Consider the following 11,724-nt stretch of genomic DNA (forward strand, 5'->3'; position numbering starts at 1 on the left):
AGGAGTTTTTGGTCATTTATGGCAAGATACAGAAAAAAGAAAAAAAAAAAAACACTTTAGTTTTCAGAGGAAGACAATGTGATGTGCTTTGATCCTTCGTTTCATTTTGAGAGTAAACCAACACTTCCAGCTGATCGTTTCTGTGCAAATATAGTCTGAAGCGTGCAAAACTCACATGTGAGTGAAGTTTTCACATGATGTCGCTCATTGATGTTATAGTGAATAAGTTTGTCACAAAAAGCAGACAAACAGAAAGCACAATCTGTGCAAAATGCAGAACTTTGATAAAACAGGCCAACAGGGATGTGCCACATTGAAAGTAGTAATTTTTGGAGCCAAAGAGAAAATAGTAAATGTTATTGCAAGTGTAAAAGTAGAGTGTTCATTGTACTGTGGCAGTTTTGCCATTGTCTTTTTTCTTCATTTGAATTTCAGACAGCTTGATTTTAAGGAACAAAGTGTAAAACTGTTCATTCACACCTTCTGATAATTGAATTGTCTTCAAGTGTAATAGAGGCTAATTAAAATGGAGTAACCTTTATCGTATAATCATCAGTGCCACAGGGTATGTATGAGAATTAACACACATTTTCCACTGAAAAAAAAAGTCATTTACATATGGATCTCAAAAGCCCGGAACAATGAAATCTCATGTTGTGAAAAAATGTCAAAGCTTGGCATGCTGCACGACGGAAGTCCAATGTGGTTCAAGCTGAGATAACTTACGAACATGCGGACTGCTCTTATGATGGTAAACTCAATTTAACTCAGGGCCCCAACTGAGCTAAAGGTTTATGAAGTCGGACATTCATTAATTCGTTATTCATTCATTATTTATTTATTTCATTCTTTGAAAAAAAGAAAATGAAAAGGAGCAGAAGGAAGTAAAACTTGTCGTGTCTGCCCCTACCAACACAAAATAATTGACAAAACAATAGTTTACATCAAGAGTTGATTATAAAAATAACCATTTCACAAGAAGATGTTTACAAAATCAACATAATCAAAATCGACATATAGTTTCGATAATTAATTAAGTAGCATCATATCTTTTTAATAACTGTTCTTTTAAACATTTCTTGAAAGTATAAATGGAATGAGACTTTTTAATTTTACAGTCAGGCTTGTTCCATAGACTGATTCCTTGGATTGTGATACATCTTTCTTTAGGTTTGGTTCTTGACTCTGATAATGAAAAGATTTCAGTTCCTCGTAATTCATATTGACTTTCTCTCTTTTTAAATCTGTTTTGCAAGTTATCTGGTAATATTTTTTGTTGAGCTTTATACATAGTTTTAAGGAGGTTGAGTTCCACCAATTCATTAAGTTTTAAAGATTTCAATTGTCGAAATATTGGATTTGTGTGATCCCTGTATCCACTTCCATTTACCACACGAATGGCTCGTTTCTGTAGAAGAAAAAGTGGTTCAATAGAAGTTTTACAGGCACTTCCCCATATTTCAACACAATAGGTCAGATATGGAACAATCAATGCGTTATACAATAGAAACAAAGCATTCTTATTCAGTGATTCTTTGACCTTATGCAACACAGCAATGGTTTGTGAAACCTTTGTTTTCACATGTTCTATATGAGATTTCCATGTTAGATGTTCATCAATCAAAACACCGAGGAACTTGATTTTGCTTGTCCTTTCGATTGCAGTACCCTGTAGTCAATTTTGTGTCGACATCTTTGTTCTTGCAACTAAAAATCATATATTTTGTCTTACTAATGTTTAAAGACAGTTTGTTAGCATTGAACCATCTCATAATATTCTCAAACTCATTCTGTACAAGGCGTAATACTTCATTTTCATCAGTGTAAAATAAAGTGGTGTCATCCGCAAACAAGATACATTTTAATAAATTGGAAACAGTTGCGATATCATTCACATAGAGCAGAAAAAGTATTGGTCCAAGAACCGATCCCTGAGGAACTCCACAAGTTACATTACTGTATGTAGATTTTATGGTGTTGATTTGGATAAACTGTTTTCTATCTTTTAAATAACTTGTGACCCATTGATGAGCAACTCCTCTTATACCGTACTTATATAATTTATTCAATAATATTTTGTGGTCTAAGGTGTCAAATGCTTTTTGAAGATCTACAAAGATACTCACTAAAACACATTTCCTGTCCATGGCATTGGTGATTTCTTTTGCTAGTTCCATGATTGCTGTAGCTGTTGAGTGGTTTGAGCAAAACCCATATTGGCTGCTACTTAAAAGTCTGTATTTATCAATAAATTTATTTAATCGAATAACAAACAATTTTTCTACAATTTTTGAAAGCTGCGGGAGTAACGATATAGGTCTATAATTTAAAACATCGTTTTTATTTCCTCTTTTATAAAGTGGAATTACTTTGGCTATTTTCATGTCATCTGGAAATGCTCCTGTTTTAAATGAAAGATTACAAATGTATGTAAACGGTTCAATAATAACATCTATAATGTGTTTTATCAGTGACATACTCATATCTGTATAGTCACTGGACTTTATGGGAATCAAAGTCATTCAACATCATTCCTATTGCTGTAAGGAGGACTGAGTGAGTTCAGGATCAGTGAAGCACTGCTCCTACAGTAAACAGGAGTTTTGCTCTGAGAGCATTACAGATGGACACATTCGTATTTGCAACCATTTATTCAGTAATTGTTCCTATCAAAAAACACTCATTGTTAAAACTGCACATTCGACAATCATATATTTCAGTGACTTTAAAGCACACTGAAGACTGTACGTATTAATGTCCTTCTACATCTGTCTTGGGACAAACAGCTGGATGATCTATTGTCTATTTACTTCAGATGATGGTACTCAACCGAGTATTTTCTCCTCTTTTTTCAATTTTGCTCCAGAGCCTCACGACTTCTGTACTTCCCATCACAAACATGCATGACATTACTGTTTTCCTCTGTGATTTTGTCTTCTAGAAATAAATACATTAAAACAGCTTTACAATATTAACGGTTAGGCACACAACAGAAGATGAATACTTTCATTCAGGGTAAAAACTGGTTGAGACAAAGTTTTACTTCCATGTGAAAAATGACCATTTTTCTGTCAATGTTAAGATGCCTTCAGTTATTTAACTTGTCCAGTCTGTAGTTTTTCATGAAATCTAAAATACTGTTACTCCAGATGGGAAACAGAAACAAACAAACAGAAGAAAAGAAACATTTACTTTTGAATTCCCTTATTTCTGCTTTGGACAGATCTCACCAGTTTGGTGGTTTGGTGGGTGTCGGTTAACAATCAACACAAGATAATCAATGACCACACTGACCGACGGTGGAATGTATAAACATTGCATGTGTCATAAGAAATACAATGAATGAATGTACCCCTCCTACCCATGTTAATTTTCAAGCAGCCAGATCGACAGGTCGAGGTGGAGGTGTGGCAGTGATATCGCACTCCAGTCTTCTTCTTAAACCCAAAACTAACGTTAAATTCAACTCTTTTGAAAACTTAATACTAACGCTTACTTGTCCAAATTGGAAGAATCAAAAAGCTGTGCTATTAGTTATTGTGTATCGACCTCCTGGTCCTTACTCTGACTTTTTAACTGAGTTCTCAGAGTTTTTAAGCAATATAGTATTGGCTCATAACAAGATTCTTATAATAGGTGACTTTAACATCCATGTGGATGATTCTGGTGACAATTTGAGTAATGTGTTTATTGCAGTATTAGATAGCATCGGTTTCACTCAAAATGTTGATGAATCCACTCATAGTCACAAGCACACCCTGGATCTGGTTTTAACATATGGGATAGAGGTCAGTGACCTAAATGTTCTCCCTCAGAGCCCTATACTCTCAGACCATTTTTTGATTACTTTTCAGGTTTTAATTGAAGCAGGGGCGGACTGGGGGGTAAAAGTGGCCCGGGAGACATGGACAGACTGGCCCACTTCATGTGTAGTGTGGCAACCATGTGGCAACCATGTGGCAACCAACCAGCCAGCAACACAAGTTTCATGTTCCTGAGTTCCTGGCTGAAAAAAGAACCAATTTGGACCACAATCGTATAATAATAATTAACCTTAAGCTTTAAGTAGCTTACTGTAAAATAATTGCTGGTATATTATGATTTTATAGCATGTTGGTACAATAGAATTTAGCTTACCTATTTGCCAGTCTGTTAGTGACAGCACCTGTCTATACCATGAGTAAACCACGAGAGGGCAACTTAATTGCAACAATAAGTTCATTTCACAAAGTTTGTTTTATTTAAAAATAGATGAACAATATAGATGTAAATATTATTTCTATATATATATTATAGATACATAAACTACACAGCAAGCAACTACACAAACAGGCATCACTGGGCTTGCTGTTGCTGCCATCTGCTGTTCAATTCTGGCTTTGTCTTGTGCCCCATCTGCTCCTCTCTAAAACAGTGCAGTCACTCGTGGACAAATTACAAACACAATTTGTCTAATCTAAAATCGGTCTATTGTTTGTCAATTGATTTTTAATATTGCTGCAAGAGGATCCCAGGGACTGGAATGGACGTTCAGGCATTCCAGTATCATATGTGTCTGATATTTCTGTCTTGACCCACATCAAATGAGTTTTTTTTTTTTTTTTTTTTAAAAAGGATCAATATGTTGTGGATCAATATCAATATGTTCAAGCTCTGATATTGCTGTTGTGTTTTCTATTGAAGTGTTAAATTCCATCAAGCCAAGATGTTGTGCGTCAGGATACAGGTAAATCGTGCTACAATTCTAAATACAGCTTTAGGCAGCAGTTAATCATCATCAGAATGAGTCAAGCAGAAAGTCACGCATCTGTCAACCAAAGTGAAGCAGGAAGTAAAAAAATGATTAATCTCACTGTTAAAGCATCAGAGGCAAAATTAATGTCAGTTGATCCTTTCAAACAAAAATGTGTCTAAAGTGTCTGTCAATCTATGTCTGAAATGTTTTTGATATTGATGGAGGAAACAATGGAGACACATGACTCTTTAAAACCATTAATATCTGAAGAGAAAATTATGAAACATAATGTACGTGCAGTGGCGACTCCAACCTTGTCGCCCTGAGAGGAAAGTTGAGGGTTCTGTTTCTGTGACACATATACACCCTATATTATGGCTCCTACAGTATGATTTGAAACTCGAATGTACAGCAATACAGAAATGATGCATACAATGAAAGAATGGTTGCAAACTACAAAAGAGCAATTGAAACATGATGATGGCGGCAGTAATCATGAGCTGTAAGGTGGTTGTGGTGACTGCCAGTGGAGGCAGTGACAAAAGAAACAGTGCAATTAAATAGATAATAGTGGAACCAGCTCCCAGTGTCTGTAAGGGAGACTGACACACTTGCGGTTTTTAAGACGAGGCTTAAGACCTTTCTATTCAATAAAGCCTACAGTTAGGGGTCACGTCCTCTCTCTCTCTCTCAACTATTATGTAACTGTTCTGTAAGGTGATGTTGGGAAAATGAGTCGTGGATTTATTGTATAAATCTGTGAACCTGTGTCCACTTCAATGGAAATAAAATTATCTCTCCCCCTCTCTCTCTCTTTCCACTGTGGGAGACCAAAAAGTCAGAACACCGAAACCCTGGACGAAAAAGGCTGTCTCTTAGGTGGACTAGAGCCGTGATTGAGGGATCGCAGACAGAACATCAATCGCGGCTGATCCATTGAGACAGCCTGGATTCAATGGGTGCAATTCTAATTGGGCATCAAACAAAGCAGCTGCTCCACTGCTTAACTGAGATAACCCGGACCCAGTGGGTGTAAGCGTTTACCTAACCCCGGGCTCCTGTCATGTGGAACCGGCTCCCAGTTCTCCTCCTTCTCTTGTTTCAATGTAATTTCATTGTACTACTGTAATTTCATTACAGTATCATTATTATTATTATTATTCAATATTGCTACATGCCATTGATGATTGTTCCTCTTGTAGCCTATGTATCCTGTGTTTATATATGAATTGTATGTAGATAAAAGAAATTGTCTGTCCTATCTCCTTCTCTCTCTGTCCCCTCACCCCAACCGGAACAGCAGAAAGCCGCCACCTCTGAGCCTGGTTCTGCAACGGTTTCTTCTGATGAAGGGAGTTTTTCCTTTCCACAGTCGCTTATGCTTGCTCATGTGGATCTGTTGGGTTTCTCTGTAAAAGGGTCTAGAAACAACCATGTTGTAATTGGCACTTCATAAATAAAGCTGAATTGAAATGAATTGAATAGATCTAAGATTATGCCCCAATCTGTCTCAAGAATGCCAGCAGACATATTACACTCAATAGGCTGCCACTCATTCCTTGCAAGAAACCAACCAATATGCAAATTCAAGGCAAGCCAACAATGACCAACATGATCTCCTTAACATCATGCATATGCAAAATGACATCACAGCCCTGTTAGCACAGCAGCAGCCCACATTGTCCTTACCTCCAAGGGACACACTAACCTTTAATGAGATCCTTTTGAGTACAGAGCAGTTATAAGAGCATTTGAGCATGGAGTGGAAGCAAAGGTTGCAAGCACTGCAGACTGTATTTTTTGGAACAGCACACACAGAGCTGTCAGCATATGCCACCAGACCGGGGCTATCATCAAGCAAAGATTCTTTTGAAAGAACAGTTTGGAAATGAGCAAAGAATAGCCACTGCTTATGGAGGAAGCTCTTGGATGGTCACCACTGAAAACAAAAGATATCAAGGTTTTTGCAAGCTTTTGCTTCGTTTCTGCTTTTTTTTCTGTAATGCAATGGAGGATGTAAGCTTCATGTCAGAAATGAATATGCCATCCAACATGCATGCAATAATCTCAAAATTATCTTGTAAGATGAGAGAAAAATGGAGGGACACTGCTTATGAGCTACAGAAGAGGTATCATCGCCAAGCAGCTTTCAGTGACATTGTTATTTTTGTGGAGAGACAAGTGTCAACAGTTTCCGATCCTTTGTTTGTAAATATTCAAGATTTATTAAATACTTCACCAAAAAATAGGATCTGAAGCAGAGGATCACAGAACCGCATCAAGGGAAGGAGTTTTTCCACCTCTGCTGGCAGCTGTCAATCCTGTAAGTGTGAATCCAAAGCAAATAGAGAAAAGTTAATCTCACAAGCCAGTGAAGATGTCCTGTCTGCTATATGAAGAGGGTCACAAGTTGGAGATGTGTCCCAAATTAGAAATGAAACTCCACGAAAGGTGGACACCTCTCCCACTCTCGATGCTTGGAAGGGTCGCACTGGTCAAGATGAATATTTTGCCCAGGCTCCTGTACCAATTCCAAATGGTTCCAATTCTTTTAAATAATAGCACTATCAAAACAATTGTTATGACCCGGAGAGTCACACATATTCTTTAAGGACACAAGACAAGCAAAGATGAGAGTTCAGGTGTTTATTCAACTTTTCCCATGAGCTGGCGTCTCTGAGCTGTAAGTTGAAGAAGCTCTGGGGAAAGAAACAAACCCTCATCACCAGTGGCCAAAAAGTTACATGAAAAAGAAACAAAGTATCAAACGAAAGAAGGCCCAGATGCGCCAGCCAAACTTAAGAAAAAGATGGCCCAGCTGCTAGGCAGCCGTCGAAGCTGATCCCTTGTCCAAACTAAAGAAACAAAAACCCCAACTAAACCCGATCAACAGAAAGGCGGAAACGGGACGGTTGGTCACACCTGGACGGAAACGACAGCGATCAAAAAAGGGAAAAAGAAAAAAGGGAAAAGAAAAAAACACGAAGCCGGCTTGTGGGCTTGCATGATCTAGCCAGTACCATGCTGCCTGAGGGAGCCGGAGTCCGAGGCGCGCCGGCGAGCGCACCTGGCGGCAGGTGTAACGAGGAAGGTGAGTGAGCGAGCGAGAGAGGGAGAGACCGACCAAGAGCTCCGCCTCCACGCTGCTATTTATAGCGCGGCGGCATGACTCGATCCAATCAAAACCGGAAAAAAGAAAAAAGATAATTACTTCAAAAAAACAACAAAACACAACACAGGATCAATATCCACTAAATACCTAACTGGGAAAAAAGAAAACACGATGTGCCCGCAGCACATCACAACAATAAATAGGTGGCTCAGGAATTTTATCTGGAATAGCAAGAAACCAAGACTGAAATTACTAAAATTGCAATTACCAGCAGACCAAGGAGGTTTGGCAGTCCCTAATATCAGGGTGTATCAGCTTGCTTCTCAATTTTGATATTTGGTTGATTGGATACAAAATGATCCTGATTCTGTGTGGCTGGATATTGAATCTTTCAATTTGGGAAAACCACTAACACTAACCAGTCACCAGTCTCGCATTTATCCGAGATTGGAAAGCATTGAAGATTCCAGATGGCAACATGATTATTAGATGCACACTCTTTGGGATTGGGATTTGATGAGGAAATGGGAAAGGAGAGCAAATTCCATATCACCAGTCACTCCAATACAAAAAAAAAAAATACAGACTTTCCTCCAGGGATGGATGAGGCTGGCTTTTCTCTGCGGAAAGATGCAGTCATTAAAGTATTGAAAGATTTGCTTGAAGGTGATAAAATGTTGTCATTTGACCAACTAAGACACGAATATGAACTACCCCAAACACATTTCTTTAGATTCTTGCAAATAAAAAGCTTTATACACAATTGAACTAAAGCCAACTTTACCATAGAAATGTCGCCAATTGAAGTATTACTTTCAACAATACGCAGCAAAAGGTGCATATCAGGACAATGCTACAAGGCCCTCTATAGATCTAGTCAAGTAAATGTAGCTACCTTTCAAGTGTTGGCCCAAGATCTAGGGGTTGAGATCGATGAGACTACAGGGATAAGTATATGGGAACATTCCAATAAAATATCTGTATGTAACAGAGCGAAAGAATTACAGTTTAGGCTGCTACATCGTCTTCAGATCACTTCTCAGCTTTGACACAAGATGGACCCTGAAAAGTCTGCTCTGTCTATCAAATGTAGACAAGATGTTGGCACTTTTATACATTTAGTATGGTCATGTATGCATATTCAGGATTTTTGGGTCAAGATTATCACAAAGCTAGATCTGGTATTTGGTAGGAATTTACAATTGGATCCAGTATGCCTTCTCTTAAGAATGCCCCATCCTCAAATTAACAATGTCCACAATCAAAAATTGCTCAGTGTCTCAACCTATGCTGCACGTAAACGTTTATTATTGAAATAGATGTCACATAAACCACCATCTGTCTCTGACTGGCACAAGTTGTATTTGGTTTGCTACCTATGGGATATTTGACATATTGGTCCAGGGGGGCAATAGGACAATTCTATCATATATGGACTCCTTTCCTTGATTATGTGGGCCCAAGAATATGCACTATTTTATGGAGGGCTCTGCCCAACCCGAGAAAAAATGGTTAGTGGTCAAGGGGAAGGATATGTTGTCTGTATGAGTTTACCCACTGCATGTATATATGTTGTAACAATGTTTAAATAATTTGATATCCTACTTTACAATGCAGGACTATGCTGTGCTCTGTGTATAAGTTGAAAATGTGCTGGTTTTTGTTTTGGTGGGGGGTGGGTGCGGGGTGTTAATGTAAAATGTTCATACCGTTTGATCAGGATGTGATGCTTGATTGTTAATAAAAATATTTTTCAAAAAAAAAAAAGAGAAATGAAACTCCACAGAGAAAAAATCGACTTCTTAAAGGAAAGAGGTGTTTCTTTTGGGTGCTTATCTGTCGGACACACGAGTAAAGACTGTTGTAGTTGTCCGTCTTGTCAGCTATGTCATTTGAAACATCCCACCACTCTCCACATCCAGTCAAAGGAGAAAGAAATCCAGATCAAGGACACACTGTAGGAAGCACTTGGAGAGAGTCAAGCAATTTCTCCCAAAAGATGGTCAAATAGGGGCCAGAGTACAGGAATGTGCTTAGTCAGTTGTGCCTGTTAAGATTAAGGCTGGGAAAGGCAGTAAAATATTAAAAAACATTTGCATTCTTAGATCCTGGTTGCAGAGCCACCTTTTGCTCAGAGCGACTGATGAGGAAACTAAAGTTGAAAGGAAGAAAAGCCAAGTTCCTGTTGAGAACGATGAACCAAGAAAAGTTTGGGGATAGTTACATCATATCTGGATTGGAGGTTTCTGTGCTCAACAGTAACATCTACCATGAGTTGCCTGATGTGTTCACATAAAATGAGATGCCTATGAGATATGAAAACATTCAAAGACAGGAAGAGTTATGTGCCTGGTGGTCGCACTTAAGCTCAGTGGAAATTCCTGTCATCAATGCCGATGTGGAGCTGCTATTTGGAACCAACACTTTGACATTAATGGAACCATAGGAGGTTCTAAACAGCAAAGATGAGGGACCTTATGCTGTGAGAACCCTTTTGGGCTGGGTTATTAATGGGTTGATGAGAGAAGAGCCAGAGGCTGGAAACAGTTTTCCCACCATTACATCATCAAATGTTGATGAGAGAAGCTCTGTCTGCTTTAAATCATGAGAAGAGTCAAAGGTCGCTAATTCAGTCAGGAGTGAAATGGAGCTTTAATACCCCTGCTGCATCACATCATGGTGGAGCATGGGAAAGAATCATTCGTTTGGTGAGAAATGTACTTAACTATGTACTCTGTCAGCAAAGAGTGGTCGATGAGGGGTTGCACACATTTCTGTGCCAAGAGGAAGCCACACTCAATATCCGTCCTACCACAAAGGTCTCAGATGATCCAAATGATCTTGAGCCCTGAGAGCCTTGAGACCAAACCATCTACTTTTGCTCAAAGGCAAGTCTGCTCTGCCACTTGGGCTTTTTGAGAAAGGCGACTTGTACACAACTTGGAGACAAGTTCAGTTCCTCACAGATGTCTTTTGGCAGAGATGGATTTGGAGAGTATTTGCCACTGCGACAAGGAGCGTCAGCGGTGGTCAAAAGACAAGAGGAACTTCGTGATCGGAGATGTCGTCATGGTAGTGGACTTTACTGCAACCCGTGGATCCTGGTTATTGGGAAAGGGATTGCAGACCTATCCTGATGCAAATGGACTGGTGCAGTCCGTCAAAATATAAAGTACAGTGTACTGGAGCGACCGATCCCTAAAATCTACCTTCTTCAGGGGGTTGAATAAAGGACCAACATAAGTCTCCAGATTACAGTGCCTCGCAAAAGTATTCGGCCCCCTTGAACTTTTCAAAATGTTGCCAGGCTTCAAACATAAAGATATAAAATTTTAAGTTTTTGTCAAGAATCAGCAGCAAGTGGGACACAATCGTGAAGTGGAATAACATTTTTTTGATATTTTAAACTTTCAAAAAAAAAAAAAGAAAACTGAAAAGTGGGGCGTGCAATATTATTTGGCCCCTTTACTTTCAGTGCATCAAACTCACTCTAGAAGTTCAGTGAGGAGCTCTGAATGATCCAATGTTGTCCTAAATGACTGATGATGATAAATACAATCCACCTGTGTGTAATCAAGTCTCCATATAAATGTGCCTGCTCTGTGATAGTCTCAGGGTTGTGTTTAAAGCACAGAGAGCGTCATGGGGACCAAGCAACACACAAGGCAGGTCTGAGATACTGTTGTGGAGAAGTTTAAAGCCGGATGTGTATCAAAAAACGATTTCCCAAGCTTTAAACATCTCAAGGAGCACTGTGCAAGCAATCATATTGAAATGGGAGAAGTATCAAACCTCTGCAAATCTACCGAGACCTGGCCGTCCCTCTAAACTTTCATCTCGGACAAGGAGAAGACTGATCAGAGATGCAACCAAGGGG

This window comes from Salarias fasciatus, chromosome 20 (genome assembly GCF_902148845.1).
Source record: "Salarias fasciatus chromosome 20, fSalaFa1.1, whole genome shotgun sequence".
NCBI classification, from domain to species: Eukaryota; Metazoa; Chordata; class Actinopteri; order Blenniiformes; family Blenniidae; genus Salarias; species Salarias fasciatus.